We start from the raw sequence: 13065 nt of genomic DNA on the forward strand, positions 1-13065 counted from the left end.
GCTTTCTGACATCCCAATGGTTAAGAAGATTGGGAGCTGTGTCCCTCAATGAACGAAAAAGAAAAAGGGATTTTTGACTTACCGTATAATCCATTTCTCTGATATTCATTGCCGGACACAGCAAACAACCCTCTGAGGAGTTGTAATTCTTCTGACACTGTTTGTAACAAAATTATAAATAAATTAGAAATTATAATTAAAAATATAAAGTTCCTATAGCAGAGAGAGGGAGTATACCCCCTGGACCTGCTCATAGGCATAGCCAGATTTTTTTTCTGCCTAGTGTCCTACTCCTGTAGGGGGCAGTATAACCCAATGGTTAAGAAGATCAGGAGCTTTGTCCGTCAATGAACATCAGAGAAATGGATTTTACAGTAAGTCAAAAATCCCATTATTCATACACAATAATTATTTGTTCAAAAATCCAGATGTGCGGATTGAAAGTTCCCCTAAAAACAATAAATTATATTGCACATCATTGTGTAACCCAAAAAGGCACCCCTGAAACTTGAGACCCTCAAAAGTAAACTGCAATGTAATAAAACAGTAAACCCCGACATGTGGAGAAGGCAAAACTCATCCCAACGCGTTTCACCTTTGTTGGCTTCTTCAGGAGTATTAGGGGGTGCAGGTGGGTTACTGAAAAAAGAGAAATGAAAAGAAAAAGGGTAGTATGAAACATATTACATATTAATCATTACATCATCAAAAACTTCCATTAAAGGTATGTTTAAATGAATTCACATTTGTGGAATAGATTGCAATTCAGGAAAAAATCACAGGTACTCGTCTCACTCTGGTTGGATCCCAAATTGGACCAAGATGTCGGGTGCTAGGTGGACCAGAGAAACTCACAGCAAAAGAGGGGAGACCATCCAGAGATACCCAAACAAGGCAGAGAGGGAGGAAAGAACAAATGGCTCTGCCCCATATACAGTATCTCACAAAAGTGAGTACACCCCTCACATTTTTTAAATATTTTATTATATCTTTTCATGTGACAACACTGAAGAAATGACACTTTGCAACAATGTAAAGTAGTGAGTGTACAGCTTGTATAACAGTGTAAATTTGCTGTCCCCTCAAAATAACTCAACACACAACTGTAACGCTGAGCGCTCCGGTCCCTGCTTCTGGACCAGAGCGCTCGCAGCGTTCATTCCAGATCCACTCACCTGTGCCCGCTCCGGCTCCCTCCTCCGCTCCCCGCTCACATGGTTCCCGGAGTGCGCGCCCCTGCACCATAGGGCGCACGCGCGCAGGTCGTTTGAAATTTAAGGGGCCTGTGCACCAGTAATTGGTGCCTGGTCCAAACCTCCCTTCCTGTTTCCTGTGACCTGTTTCCTGTGACCTGTGACCTGTTTCCTGTTTCCTGTGACCTGTTTCCTGTGACCTGTTTCCTGTTTCCTATATAAGTGACCTGCCCCTTCCAGCCATTGCCGGATCTTTGTTGCCTTGTTGCCTTAGTGAAAGCGTTATTTGTGTAATCCTTTGCCTGTTGCTGAACCCTTTGCTAACGACTATCGCCTCTGTACCTGTGCTGCCTGCCCTGACCTTTGCTACGTCTGACTACGCCTCTGCCTGTCCCTTTTGTACTACGCCTATATCAGCAGTCGGTGAGATTGAGCCGCTACCAGAGGACACGACCTGGTAGTTACCGCCGCAGCAAGCCCATCCCGCCTTGCGGCGGGCTCTGGTGAAAACCAGTAACTACTTAGAACCGATCCTCCGGTACGGTCCACGCCAATCCCTCACTGACACAGCGGATCCACTCCCTGCACCGCTCCTGCTACCAGTCCGGACCCTGACAGTAAGATCCGGCCATGGATCCCGCTGATGTGCCTCTGCCTAGTATCGCGGACCTTACTACAGTTGTGGCCCAGCAGTCGCAGCAGATCGCTCAGCAAGGTCAACAGCTGGCACAGTTGACCGCCATGCTGCAGCAGCTTCTTCCAGCACAGCAGCAGCCGCCTCCACCGCCTGCATCTGCTTCACCACCGCAGCCTGTGGCCTCCGCCACTTCTAGAGTCCGTCTGTCCATGCCGGCCAAGTACGACGGTGATCCCAAGTTGTGCCGCGGATTCTTATCCCAATGCTCCCTTCACCTGGAGATGTCGGCTGACCAGTTCCCCTCGGAGCGAGCCAAGGTGGCATTTGTCGTTAGCCTGCTTTCGGGGAAGGCCCTGGCCTGGGCTACACCACTTTGGGACCGCAACGATCCTGCCACTGCCAGTGTCCAGAGTTTCTTTGTGGAATTCCGGAGTGTTTTTGAGGAGCCAGCCCGGGCTGCCTCAGCAGAGACTGCGTTATTGAACTTGTCCCAGGGGAGTTCCTCTGTCGGAGACTATGCTATCCGTTTCCGCACCCTGGCTTCGGAACTCTCCTGGAATAACGAGGCGCTCTGTGCTACCTTTAAGAAAGGCTTGTCCAGCGCCATAAAGGACGTCCTGGCCGCACGAGAAGTCCCTACCAACCTGAGTGACCTCATCCATTTGGCCACCAGGATTGACCTGCGTTTTGCTGAGCGACGAGAGGAACTGCTACAGGAAAAGGAAAGTGCTCGTCCCAGACGCTTTCCCCGTCTGGCGCCTATCTTCCAGCCTCCACCGCAACCCTCTTCTAGGCCTCCCGCCGAGGAAGCCATGCAGGTGGATCGGTCTCGCCTGACCTCGCATGAAAGGAACCGCCGTAGAGACGAGAACCTCTGTTTGTACTGTGCCAGTACTGAGCACTTTCTAAAGGACTGTCCTCTCCGTCCACCGCGTCAGGGAAACGCTCGCACCTAGTCAACGTGGGAGAGGCGTTGCTAGGTGTGAATACCTCCTCTCCACGCATTACGGTACCCGTGCGGATTTCCGTGTCCGCCAAGATCTCCTTTGCTGCCTCTGCCTTTCTGGATTCCGGTTCAGCCGGTAACTTCATCGACGCCTCGCTGGTGAACAAGTTCCACATCCCTGTGGTTCGTTTACTGAAGCCCATCTTCATCTCCACAGTTAATGGAGAGAGACTCGACGGTATGGTGCAGTTCCGTACAGAACCCCTCCAGATGGACATCGGAGTCCTGCATTCTGAGCGATTGGAGTTTTTTGTGTTACCCCATTGCACCTCAGAACTCCTCTTGGGTCTGCCCTGGCTCCAGCGCCATTGTCCAGTTCTGGATTGGACCTCCGGAGAGGTTCGAAGCTGGGGTTCGGCTTGTTTCGGCAGATGTCTCAAGTCGGTACGAGTCAAGTCTGCACCTGTTATTTCTCCTCCTCCCGGTCTGCCTGAACCATATGCGGATTTTCCAGGCGTTTTTTGCAAGAAACAGGCGGAGGTGTTGCCTCCACATAGGCCATATGACTGCCCCATTGACTTGCAACCTGGCACTACACCGCCTAGGGGAAGAATCTATCCTCTCTCCCCTCCAGAGACTCTAGCCATGTCAGAGTATATCCAGGAGAACCTGCAGAGAGGGTTTATCAGGAAATCCTCTTCTCCTGCCGGAGCAGGATTCTTCTTTGTTGCGAAGAAGGACGGTACCCTTAGGCCTTGCATAGACTTTCGGGGTCTCAACAGCATTACTGTAAAGAACCGTTACCCTCTTCCCCTGATTACGGAACTCTTTGACCGGTTACAAGGCGCCAAGTACTTCACCAAGTTGGATCTCAGAGGGGCCTATAACCTTATTCGCATCCGAGAGGGTGACGAGTGGAAGACGGCTTTTAACACCCGAGATGGGCATTTTGAGTACTTAGTCATGCCTTTCGGGCTCTGTAACGCTCCAGCGGTCTTCCAGGAGTTCGTTAACGACATTTTCCGAGACCTGCTCTATACCTGTGTCGTGGTCTATTTGGATGACATCCTCATCTTCTCTACTAACTTGGATCGACACCGTGCTCATGTCCGCTTAGTACTCTCCCGTCTCAGAAAGAACCGTCTCTACGCTAAATTTGAAAAGTGTTTGTTCGACCGTACCAGCCTTCCCTTCCTGGGCTACATCATTTCTGCCAAGGGACTACAAATGGATCCTGCCAAACTGTCTGCCATCCTGGACTGGCCTCGTCCCTCTGGCCTTAAGGCCATCCAGCGATTCCTCGGATTCGCAAACTATTATAGACAGTTCATCCCGCATTACTCCACCCTTGTGGCACCAATTGTAGCCCTAACCAAGAAGGGAGCTAACCCGAAATCTTGGCCGCCCCAGGCCGAGAAGGCCTTCAGCGCTCTTAAGTCTGCCTTTGCCACCGCCCCAGTTCTGTCCAGACCGGATCCTACTAAGCCGTTCTACCTGGAAGTAGACGCTTCCTCTGTTGGTGCTGGTGCTTTGCTCATGCAAAAGACTACGAGAGGCAAGTCGGTTACTTGCGGGTTTTTCTCTAAGACTTTCTCTCCCGCTGAAAGAAATTATTCTATTGGGGATAGAGAATTACTCGCCATCAAGCTGGCCTTGGAAGAGTGGCGGCATTTACTGGAAGGATCGGTACATCCCGTGAACATCTACACGGATCATAAAAATTTATCTTACCTCCAGTCTGCTCAGAGACTAAATCCCCGCCAAGCTCGCTGGTCTCTATTTTTTGCCAGATTTAACTTCCGGATCCACTTTCGTCCAGCGAGCAAGAACCTCAGGGCCGATGCCCTCTCTCGTTTGTCTGATGTCACAGGAGAGGAAGTCAAGCCACAGCACATTGTGCCCCCAGAATGTCTGGTCACCGTGGCACCTATAGACTTGCGTAACCTCCCTCCCGGAAAGACCTATGTTTCTCCCTGTCTTCGCCTAAAGGTTCTTAAGTGGGGACATTCTTCTCTTCTCGCAGGACATCCTGGCGTCCGAAAGACTCTACAACTTATCTCCAGGAGATATTGGTGGCCATCCTTGGAGAAGGACATCTCTGAATTTGTACAGTCCTGCTCTGTATGTGCCAGAGACAAAACCCCTCGCCAAAAACCCGCCGGCTTTCTCCAGCCACTTCCCATACCAGAGACCCCTTGGTCCAATATCGCGATGGACTTTGTTACGGACCTACCACCATCTCACGGGAAAACGATAATTTGGGTCGTCGTAGATCGCTTCTCGAAGATGGCGCACTTCATCCCGTTGCCAGCCTTACCATCCGCACCTCAGTTGGCCAAGCATTTCCTCCGACACATCTTCCGGTTACACGGCCTGCCTTCACATATTGTCTCCGATAGAGGAGTCCAGTTTGTGTCCAAGTTCTGGAGGGCTCTCTGTGGACGGCTTAAAATCAAGCTGGATTTCTCTTCTTCATACCACCCCCAAACCAACGGACATGTAGAACGGGTCAATCAAATCTTGGGCGACTACCTTCGCCACTTCGTTTCCTCCCGTCAAGACGATTGGGTCGACCTCCTCCCATGGGCGGAGTTCTCCTATAACCACAAAGACTCTTCCGCCACCAACAAGTCTCCCTTCTTCGTGGTTTACGGTCGTCATCCTCTGCCTCCTCTGCCGTTATCCTCCTCCTCCGGTGTACCTGCAGTGGATGACCTGGTGCAAGACTTTTCTGCCATCTGGCGTGAGACGCGCCTGTCCCTCTTACAGGCCTCATCCCGCATGAAAATCCAAGCGGACAAGAAACGTCGGTCTCCTCCTGTCCTGGTTCCTGGGGACAGAGTTTGGCTCTCCTCCAAGTACGTCCGCTTCAGGGTTCCTAGTTACAAGCTTGGTCCTCGTTATTTGGGACCCTACAAGGTCAAGAAGAGGATCAATCCTGTGTGTTACCAACTCCATCTCCCTCCCTCCCTTAAAATTCCCAACTGTTTTCATGTCTCCTTCCTCAAGCCTGCGGTCTTTAATCGCTTTTCCCCCAAGAATCTTCCTCCCACGCCTGTATCCGGTACCTCGGATGTCTTCTCCGTTCAGGAGATATTGGCCTCTAAATTGGTCAGGGGGAGAAGATATTTTTTGGTGGACTGGGAGGGCTGCGGTCCTGAAGAGAGATCCTGGGAGCCAGAGGAGAATATCTTGGACCGTAATCTCATCCTCAGGTTTCTGGGTACCAAAAAGAGGGGGAGACCAAAGGGGGGGGGTACTGTAACGCTGAGCGCTCCGGTCCCTGCTTCTGGACCAGAGCGCTCGCAGCGTTCATTCCAGATCCACTCACCTGTGCCCGCTCCGGCTCCCTCCTCCGCTCCCCGCTCACATGGTTCCCGGAGTGCGCGCCCCTGCACCATAGGGCGCGCGCGCGCAGGTCGTTTGAAATTTAAGGGGCCTGTGCACCAGTAATTGGTGCCTGGTCCAAACCTCCCTTCCTGTTTCCTGTGACCTGTTTCCTGTTTCCTGTGACCTGTTTCCTGTGACCTGTTTCCTGTGACCTATTTCCTGTGACCTGTTTCCTGTTTCCTATATAAGTGACCTGCCCCTTCCAGCCATTGCCGGATCTTTGTTGCCTTGTTGCCTTAGTGAAAGCGTTATTTGTGTAATCCTTTGCCTGTTGCTGAACCCTTTGCTAACGACTATCGTCTCTGTACCTGTGCTGCCTGCCCTGACCTTTGCTACGTCTGACTACGCCTCTGCCTGTCCCTTTTGTACTACGCCTATATCAGCAGTCGGTGAGATTGAGCCGCTACCAGAGGACACGACCTGGTAGTTACCGCCGCAGCAAGCCCATCCCGCCTTGCGGCGGGCTCTGGTGAAAACCAGTAACTACTTAGAACCGATCCTCCGGTACGGTCCACGCCAATCCCTCACTGACACAGCGGATCCACTCCCTGCACCGCTCCTGCTACCAGTCCGGACCCTGACAACAGCCATTAATGTCTAAACCGCTGGCAACAAAAGTGAGTACACCCCTAATTGAAAAAGTCCAAATTGGGCCCAAAGTGTCAAAATTCTGTGTGACCACCATTCTTTTTCAGCACTGCCTTAACCCTCCTGGGCATGGAGTTCACCAGAGTTTCACAGGTTGTCACTGAAGTCCTCTTCCAGTCCTCACGACATCACGGAGCTGTTGGATGTTAGAGACATTTTGCGCTCCTCCACCTTCCATTTGAGGATGCCCCACAGATGCTCAATAGGGTTTAGATCTGGAGACATATTTGGCCAGTCCATCATCTTTACCCTGTGTTTGGGGTTGTTATCATGTTGGAATACTGCCCTGTGGCCCAGTCTCCGAAAGGAGGAGATCATGCTCTGCTTCAGTTTGTCAGAGTACATGTTGGCATTAATGGTTCCCTCAATGAGCTGTAGCTCCCCAGGGCTGGCAGCACTTATGCAGCCCCAGACCATGACACCCCCACCACCATACTTGACTGTATGCAAGACACACTTGCCTTTGTACTCCTCACCTGGTTGCCGCCACACACGCTTGACACCAACTGAACCAAAAAAGTTTATCTTGATCTCATCAGACCACATTACATGGTTCCAGTAATCCATGTCCTTAGTCTGCTTATCTTCAGCAAACTGTTTGCGGCCTTTCTTGTGCATCATCTTTAGAAGAGGTTTCCTGGTGGGACGACAGCCATGCAAACCAATTTGATGCAGTGTGCAGCGTATGGTCTGAGCACTGACAGGCTGACCCCCCCTCAACCTCTGCAGCAATGCTGGCAGCACTCATACGTCTATTTCCCAAAGACAACCTCTGGATATGATGCTGAGCACGTGCACTCAGCTTCTTTGGTCGACCATGGCGAGGCCTGTTCTGAGTTGAACCTGTCCTGTAAACCTCTGTATGGTCTTGGCCACCGTGCTGCAGCTCAGTTTCAGGGTCTTGGTAATTTTCTCCTAGCCTAGGCCATCTTTATGTAGAGCAACAATTCTTTTTTTCAGATCCTCAGAGAGTTCTTTGCCATGAGGTGCCATGTTGAACTTCCAGTGACCAGTATGAGGGAGTGAGAGCGATAACACCAAATTTAACACACCTGCTCCTCATTATCACCTGAGACCTTGTAACACTAATGAGTCACATGACACTGGGGAGGGAAAATGGCTAATTAGGCCCAATTTGGACATTTTTACTTAGGGGTGTACTCACTTGTGTTGCCAGTGGTTTAGACATTAATGGCTGTGTGTTAAATTATTTTGAGGGGACAGCAAATTTACACTGTTATACATGCAGTACACTCACTACTATACATTGTAGCAAAGTGTAATTTCTTCAGTGTTGAGTGGAACTCCACTCCCCCATAACAGAAACACATGAAAAGATATAATAAAATATTTACAAAAATGTGAGGGGTGTACTCACTTTTGTGAGATACTGTATGGGGAGATTACTAATAATGAATCCCTAATTGATAACAAGCCTTGAAAAATACTCACATTTTTCTCACAAAATATCAAAAGAAGCAATACATTCCTGATTGACAAAAGCCCCCGATGAGGCTTACACATTCCAAATTGAGCACCAATAGATGGACCCGCCCCCCGCACAGGCAAGTCCAGCCTTACAATAGTTGATTAAACCCGTCCTCTGTCTAGGAGATCAGGGATGTATCCCTACCAGAGGAGACGGACCACGTCACAAAACTTAAAATTTTATTAACCTCTTGCCGACCGCCCACCGTAGTATTACTGCGGCCGGGCGGCTCGGCTGCACAAAATCACGTAGTACTACGTGATGCCGTTCACGAGGTTTCGTCAGCGCGCCGCCGGCCTCCCACAATCGTCAGAGAAACTGACAGAAGACCCGCCTGCTTATGTAAACAAAGCAGGCAGGTCTTCTGTCAGACAGGCAGGGAGAGATCAGAAGTTTCAGCTAAGCTTGGAAGTTTTGCCCAAAGTGTCAATATTTTGTGTGGCTACTATTATTTTCCAGCACTGCCTTAACCCTCTTGGGCACTGAGTTCACCAGAGCTTCACAGGTTGCCACTGGAGTCCTCTTCCACTCCCCCAGGACGACATCACGGAGCTGGTGGATGTTAGAGACCTTGCGCTCTTCTTCTACCCACCCTCCGTTTGAGGATGCCCCACAGTTGCTTAATAGGGTTTAGGTCTGGAGACATGCTTGGCCAGTCCATCGCCTTTACCTTCAGCTTCTTTAGCAAGGCAGTGGTCATCTTGGAGGTGTGTTTGGGGTCGTTATCATGTTGGAATACTGCCTGTGGCCCAGTCTCCGAAGAGAGGGGATTATGCTCTGCTTCATTATCTCACAGTACATGTTGGCATTCATGGTTCCCTCAATGAACTGTAGCTCCCCAGTGCCGGCAGCACTCATGCAGCCCCAGACCTTGACACTCCCACCACCATGCTTGAATGTAGGCAAGACACACTTGTCTTTGTACTCCTCACCTGGTTGCCGCCACGCATGCTTGACACCATCTGAACCAAATAAGTTTATCTTGGTCTCATCAGACCACAGGACATGGCTCCAGTAATCCATGTCTTTAGTCTGCTTGTCTTCAGCAAACTGTTTGTGGGCTTTCTTGTGCATCATCTTTAGAAGAGGCTTCCTTCTGGGACAACAGCCATACAGATCAATTTGATGCAGTGTGCTGCGTATGGTCTGAGCACTGACAGGCTGACCCCCCCACCCCTTCAACCTCTGCAGCAAAGACGACCTCTGGATATGACGCTGAGTACGTGCACTCAACTTCTTTGGTCGACCATGACGAGGCCTCTTCTGAGTGTAACATGTCCTATTAAACCGCTGTATAGTCCTGGCCACCATGCTGCAGTTTAGTTTCAGGGTCTTGGCAATCTTCTTATAGCTTAGGCCATCTTTATGTAGAGCAACAATTCTTTTTTTCAGATCCTCAGAGAGTTCTTTGCCATGAGGTGCCATTTTGAACTTCCAGTGACCAGTATGACAGAGTGAGAGCGATAACACCAAATTTAACACACCTGAGACCTTGTAACACTAACGAGTTACATGACACCGGGGAGGGAAAATGGCTAATTGGGCCCAATTTAGACATTTTCACTTAGGAGTGTACTCACTTTTGTTGCCAGTGGTTTAGACAATATTGGCTGTGTGTTGAGTTATTTTGAGGGGACAGCAAATTTACACTTTTTTTACTTTTTTAAAATTTACTACTTTACATTGTAGCAAAGTGTCATTTCTTCAGTGTTGTCACATACAAAGATATAATAAAAAATTTACAAAAAAGTGAGGGGTGTACTCACTTTTGTGACATACTGTAATAAGATAGCTCTCTTTATTATTTTTGCACCCTATATGTCATCTACTTTTTATCCACAAGATGGTGCTATGCTGCTCTGCTCTTAATGTTATTCCCTCAGTGATCCACAAGATGGCAGTATACTGGGGTGTTGTCTATATGTTTTTATTAGGTATGGACCTTGATATATGGGCTTGTGGCGGGGCATGGTGGTAACTTTGTGTGTCCCTCTGCCTCTCTCTACCCCTTCCTTCGGGTGCCGCTGCATTGGCTGGTGATGTGATGCGGTTAGGGACTGTGGCCGCCCATCCCGCCATTATGAAATGCTTCTGGAGCCAAACAGACTGGGATAGCAATGAATCCTACAGGCTACCCATGACAGGTCAGTTTTGCGGTGATGCAGATGAACAAGGGAATGCAAGGGGATATATAGGTATTGTGCTTTGTTACCCCTGTTATTTAAAGACATGGAAATGTAGATGTGTATATATCTGTTTATGATAGCATCATAGAGTACTGATGGAGATGGTTTACATTTGTATTTGTTCAATCAGATATATCCATCCCTAATGTATTGGCCTTAATTTGTGACCATCCCGGAACACTTCCTTCCTCCATCCCCCTTTTTGGGCTAGGTATGTCTGTTTATTTGGTGATGGCCTTGGTCTGTCAATATTGATGCTAATGTTTGTTACATTGAACAACAGGAGTGTTAACTAGGGCGTCTTTCCCGTTTCTTTTTCTTCACCAGTACTATCTAAACAGTTTATAAGTGGGGGTAGAGCCACTTTTTCTTTCCTCCCTCTCCGCCTTGTTTGGGTATCTCTGAATGGTCCCCCCTCTTTTGCTGTGAGTTTCTCTGGTCCACCTAGCCCCTGACGTCTTGGTCCAATTTGGGATCTAACCAGAGTGAGATGAGTACCTGTGATTTTTTCCGAATTGCAATCTATTCCACAAATGTAAGTTGATTTAAACATATCTTTTTAATGGAAGTTTTTGATGATGTAATGGCTAATATGTAAAATGTTTTGTACTACCCTTTTTCTTTTAATTTCTCTTTTTTCAGTAACCCACCTGCACCCCCCAATACCCCTGAAGAAGCCAACAAAGGTGAAACGAGTAAGAATGAGTCTTACCTTCTACACATGTCTGGGTTTACTGTTTTATTACATTGCAGTTTACTTTTGAGGGGAGGAGTCTCAAGTTTCAGGGGTGCCTTTTTGGGTTACAACATTTTTATTGTTTTTAGGGTAATTCTCAATCCCCACATCTGGGTTTTTTAACAAATAATGATTGTGTATGAATAAAGTATTTTTCTTTTATTAATGTCTCTGTATCGATAATTATACTGAAAGGGAGTTCAACACTTTTAACCACTTGCTGACTGCCTAACGACGATTTACGTCGGCAGTCAGCCCCTCACAGGCAAAGCGACGTAGGAGGCACGCTTCCGCTCGGTCACAGACCCCCCCGCGCGAGTGACCGGCGGACCCGATGTCCGCCGGTCACTCGCGATCGTCGGTTACAGCGGGAGAAAGGCAGGCGGCTAATGTAAACAAAGCCGCCTGTCAGTCTCCCCTGTGTAAGCACAGAGATGCTATGTAGGACCGTTGATCTGTGCTGTTACACACACAGCCATATCCAATCACAGTAAGAATCACGCCCCTAGGGACACACTTAACCCCTCCCTCTCAAATAAAGTTAACCTCTTCACTGCCAGTGTCATTTTTACAGTAACAGTGCATATGTATAGCACTGATTACTGTAGTAATGTCACTGGTAACCCCAAAAGTGTCAAAAATGTCAGTCAAGGGTCCGATCTGTCCGCTGCAATGTCGCAGTCCCGCAAAAAAAAATCGCAGATCGCCGCCATTACTCGTTAAAAAAAAAAACAATAAAAATGACAAAAATATTTCCCTTAGTTAGTAAACGCAATAACTTTTGCGCAAACCAATCAAAATACGCTTTTTGCGATTCTTTTTTACCAAACATATGTAGCAGAAAACAAATTGGCCTAAAATGTTAAAAAATTTTGATTTTTACATTTTTTGGGGGGGGGGGGGGGGAATTTCATATAAAAAAAAATGTGAAAAATATTATTTTGCAAAATTGTCGCAATTTTTGGTTTTTAGTGCACGATCAAAAGATCGCACAGGTGATCAAATACCACCAAAAGAAAGCTCTGTTTGTGGCAAAAAAAGGACGTCAAATTCGTTTGGGTACAGCATCGCACGACCGCGCAATTGTCCGTTAAAGTCATGCGGTGCCGAATTGCAAAATAGGCCCTGGTCAGGAAGGGGGTAAAATCTTCCGGGGCTTAAGTGGTTAAAGTCCCATTTGTCTATTTTTTGTTTTTTCTGAATGTTTATTAAAAGAAATCAGAAAAAGCAGGCAAAGAAAATTTAAACAATAAATAATTATTAAGTAAAAGCAGGTCTGGATTTACATCTAATGAGGCTATAGGTCCAGGTTACTAAGTGCATTATTCCCATCGCCTTATTGTATACTGTACCTTCTCCTGTGCTGCTAAAACTCAAACCATATGTTATTCCGAAATAAAGATACCTCTTATGGGGTGTGCTATTTATTATGGATTGTATTGTATGTACTGTATTTATTTACTATTATGAATAGGCATGTGATACACAGTTTATAGAATATGCTCTGAATAGGGGATCATATATGTATTTATGCTATGACGAAAGTACCTTACTTGTATGCAAAGGCCTGTGATACAACACACAGGAGGGTTTTTTACATATTTATTAAGCATGATATTCCACATAAGAGATCATAAATTTACACTATGACAGCAGTACCTTACTGTATGTAGTGGTTAAATATAAAGCATAGGCAATCACATATGTTTTTATACTTCATATGACAGTAATAGCCTGAACACATTTCTAAATACCCAAACCTAAGTGCTAACAAAAGACAGCCATTAAGCATTGCACATATGTATAGTAAATATCAGTGACTACTGTATTACCCTAGCCA

The 13065-nt window shown here is 47.6% G+C and overlaps 1 protein-coding gene across 2 annotated transcripts in view; it reads left to right on the top strand.

Annotated features, from left to right (window-relative positions):
- ANKAR (ankyrin and armadillo repeat containing) overlaps positions 1-13065 on the top strand; it is a 90158-nt gene that overhangs the window by 53114 nt on the left and 23979 nt on the right. The window lies entirely within an intron of this gene.

This window comes from Pelophylax lessonae (assembly GCF_965119305.1).
Source record: "Pelophylax lessonae genome assembly, chromosome: 6".
NCBI lineage: Eukaryota > Metazoa > Chordata > Amphibia > Anura > Ranidae > Pelophylax > Pelophylax lessonae.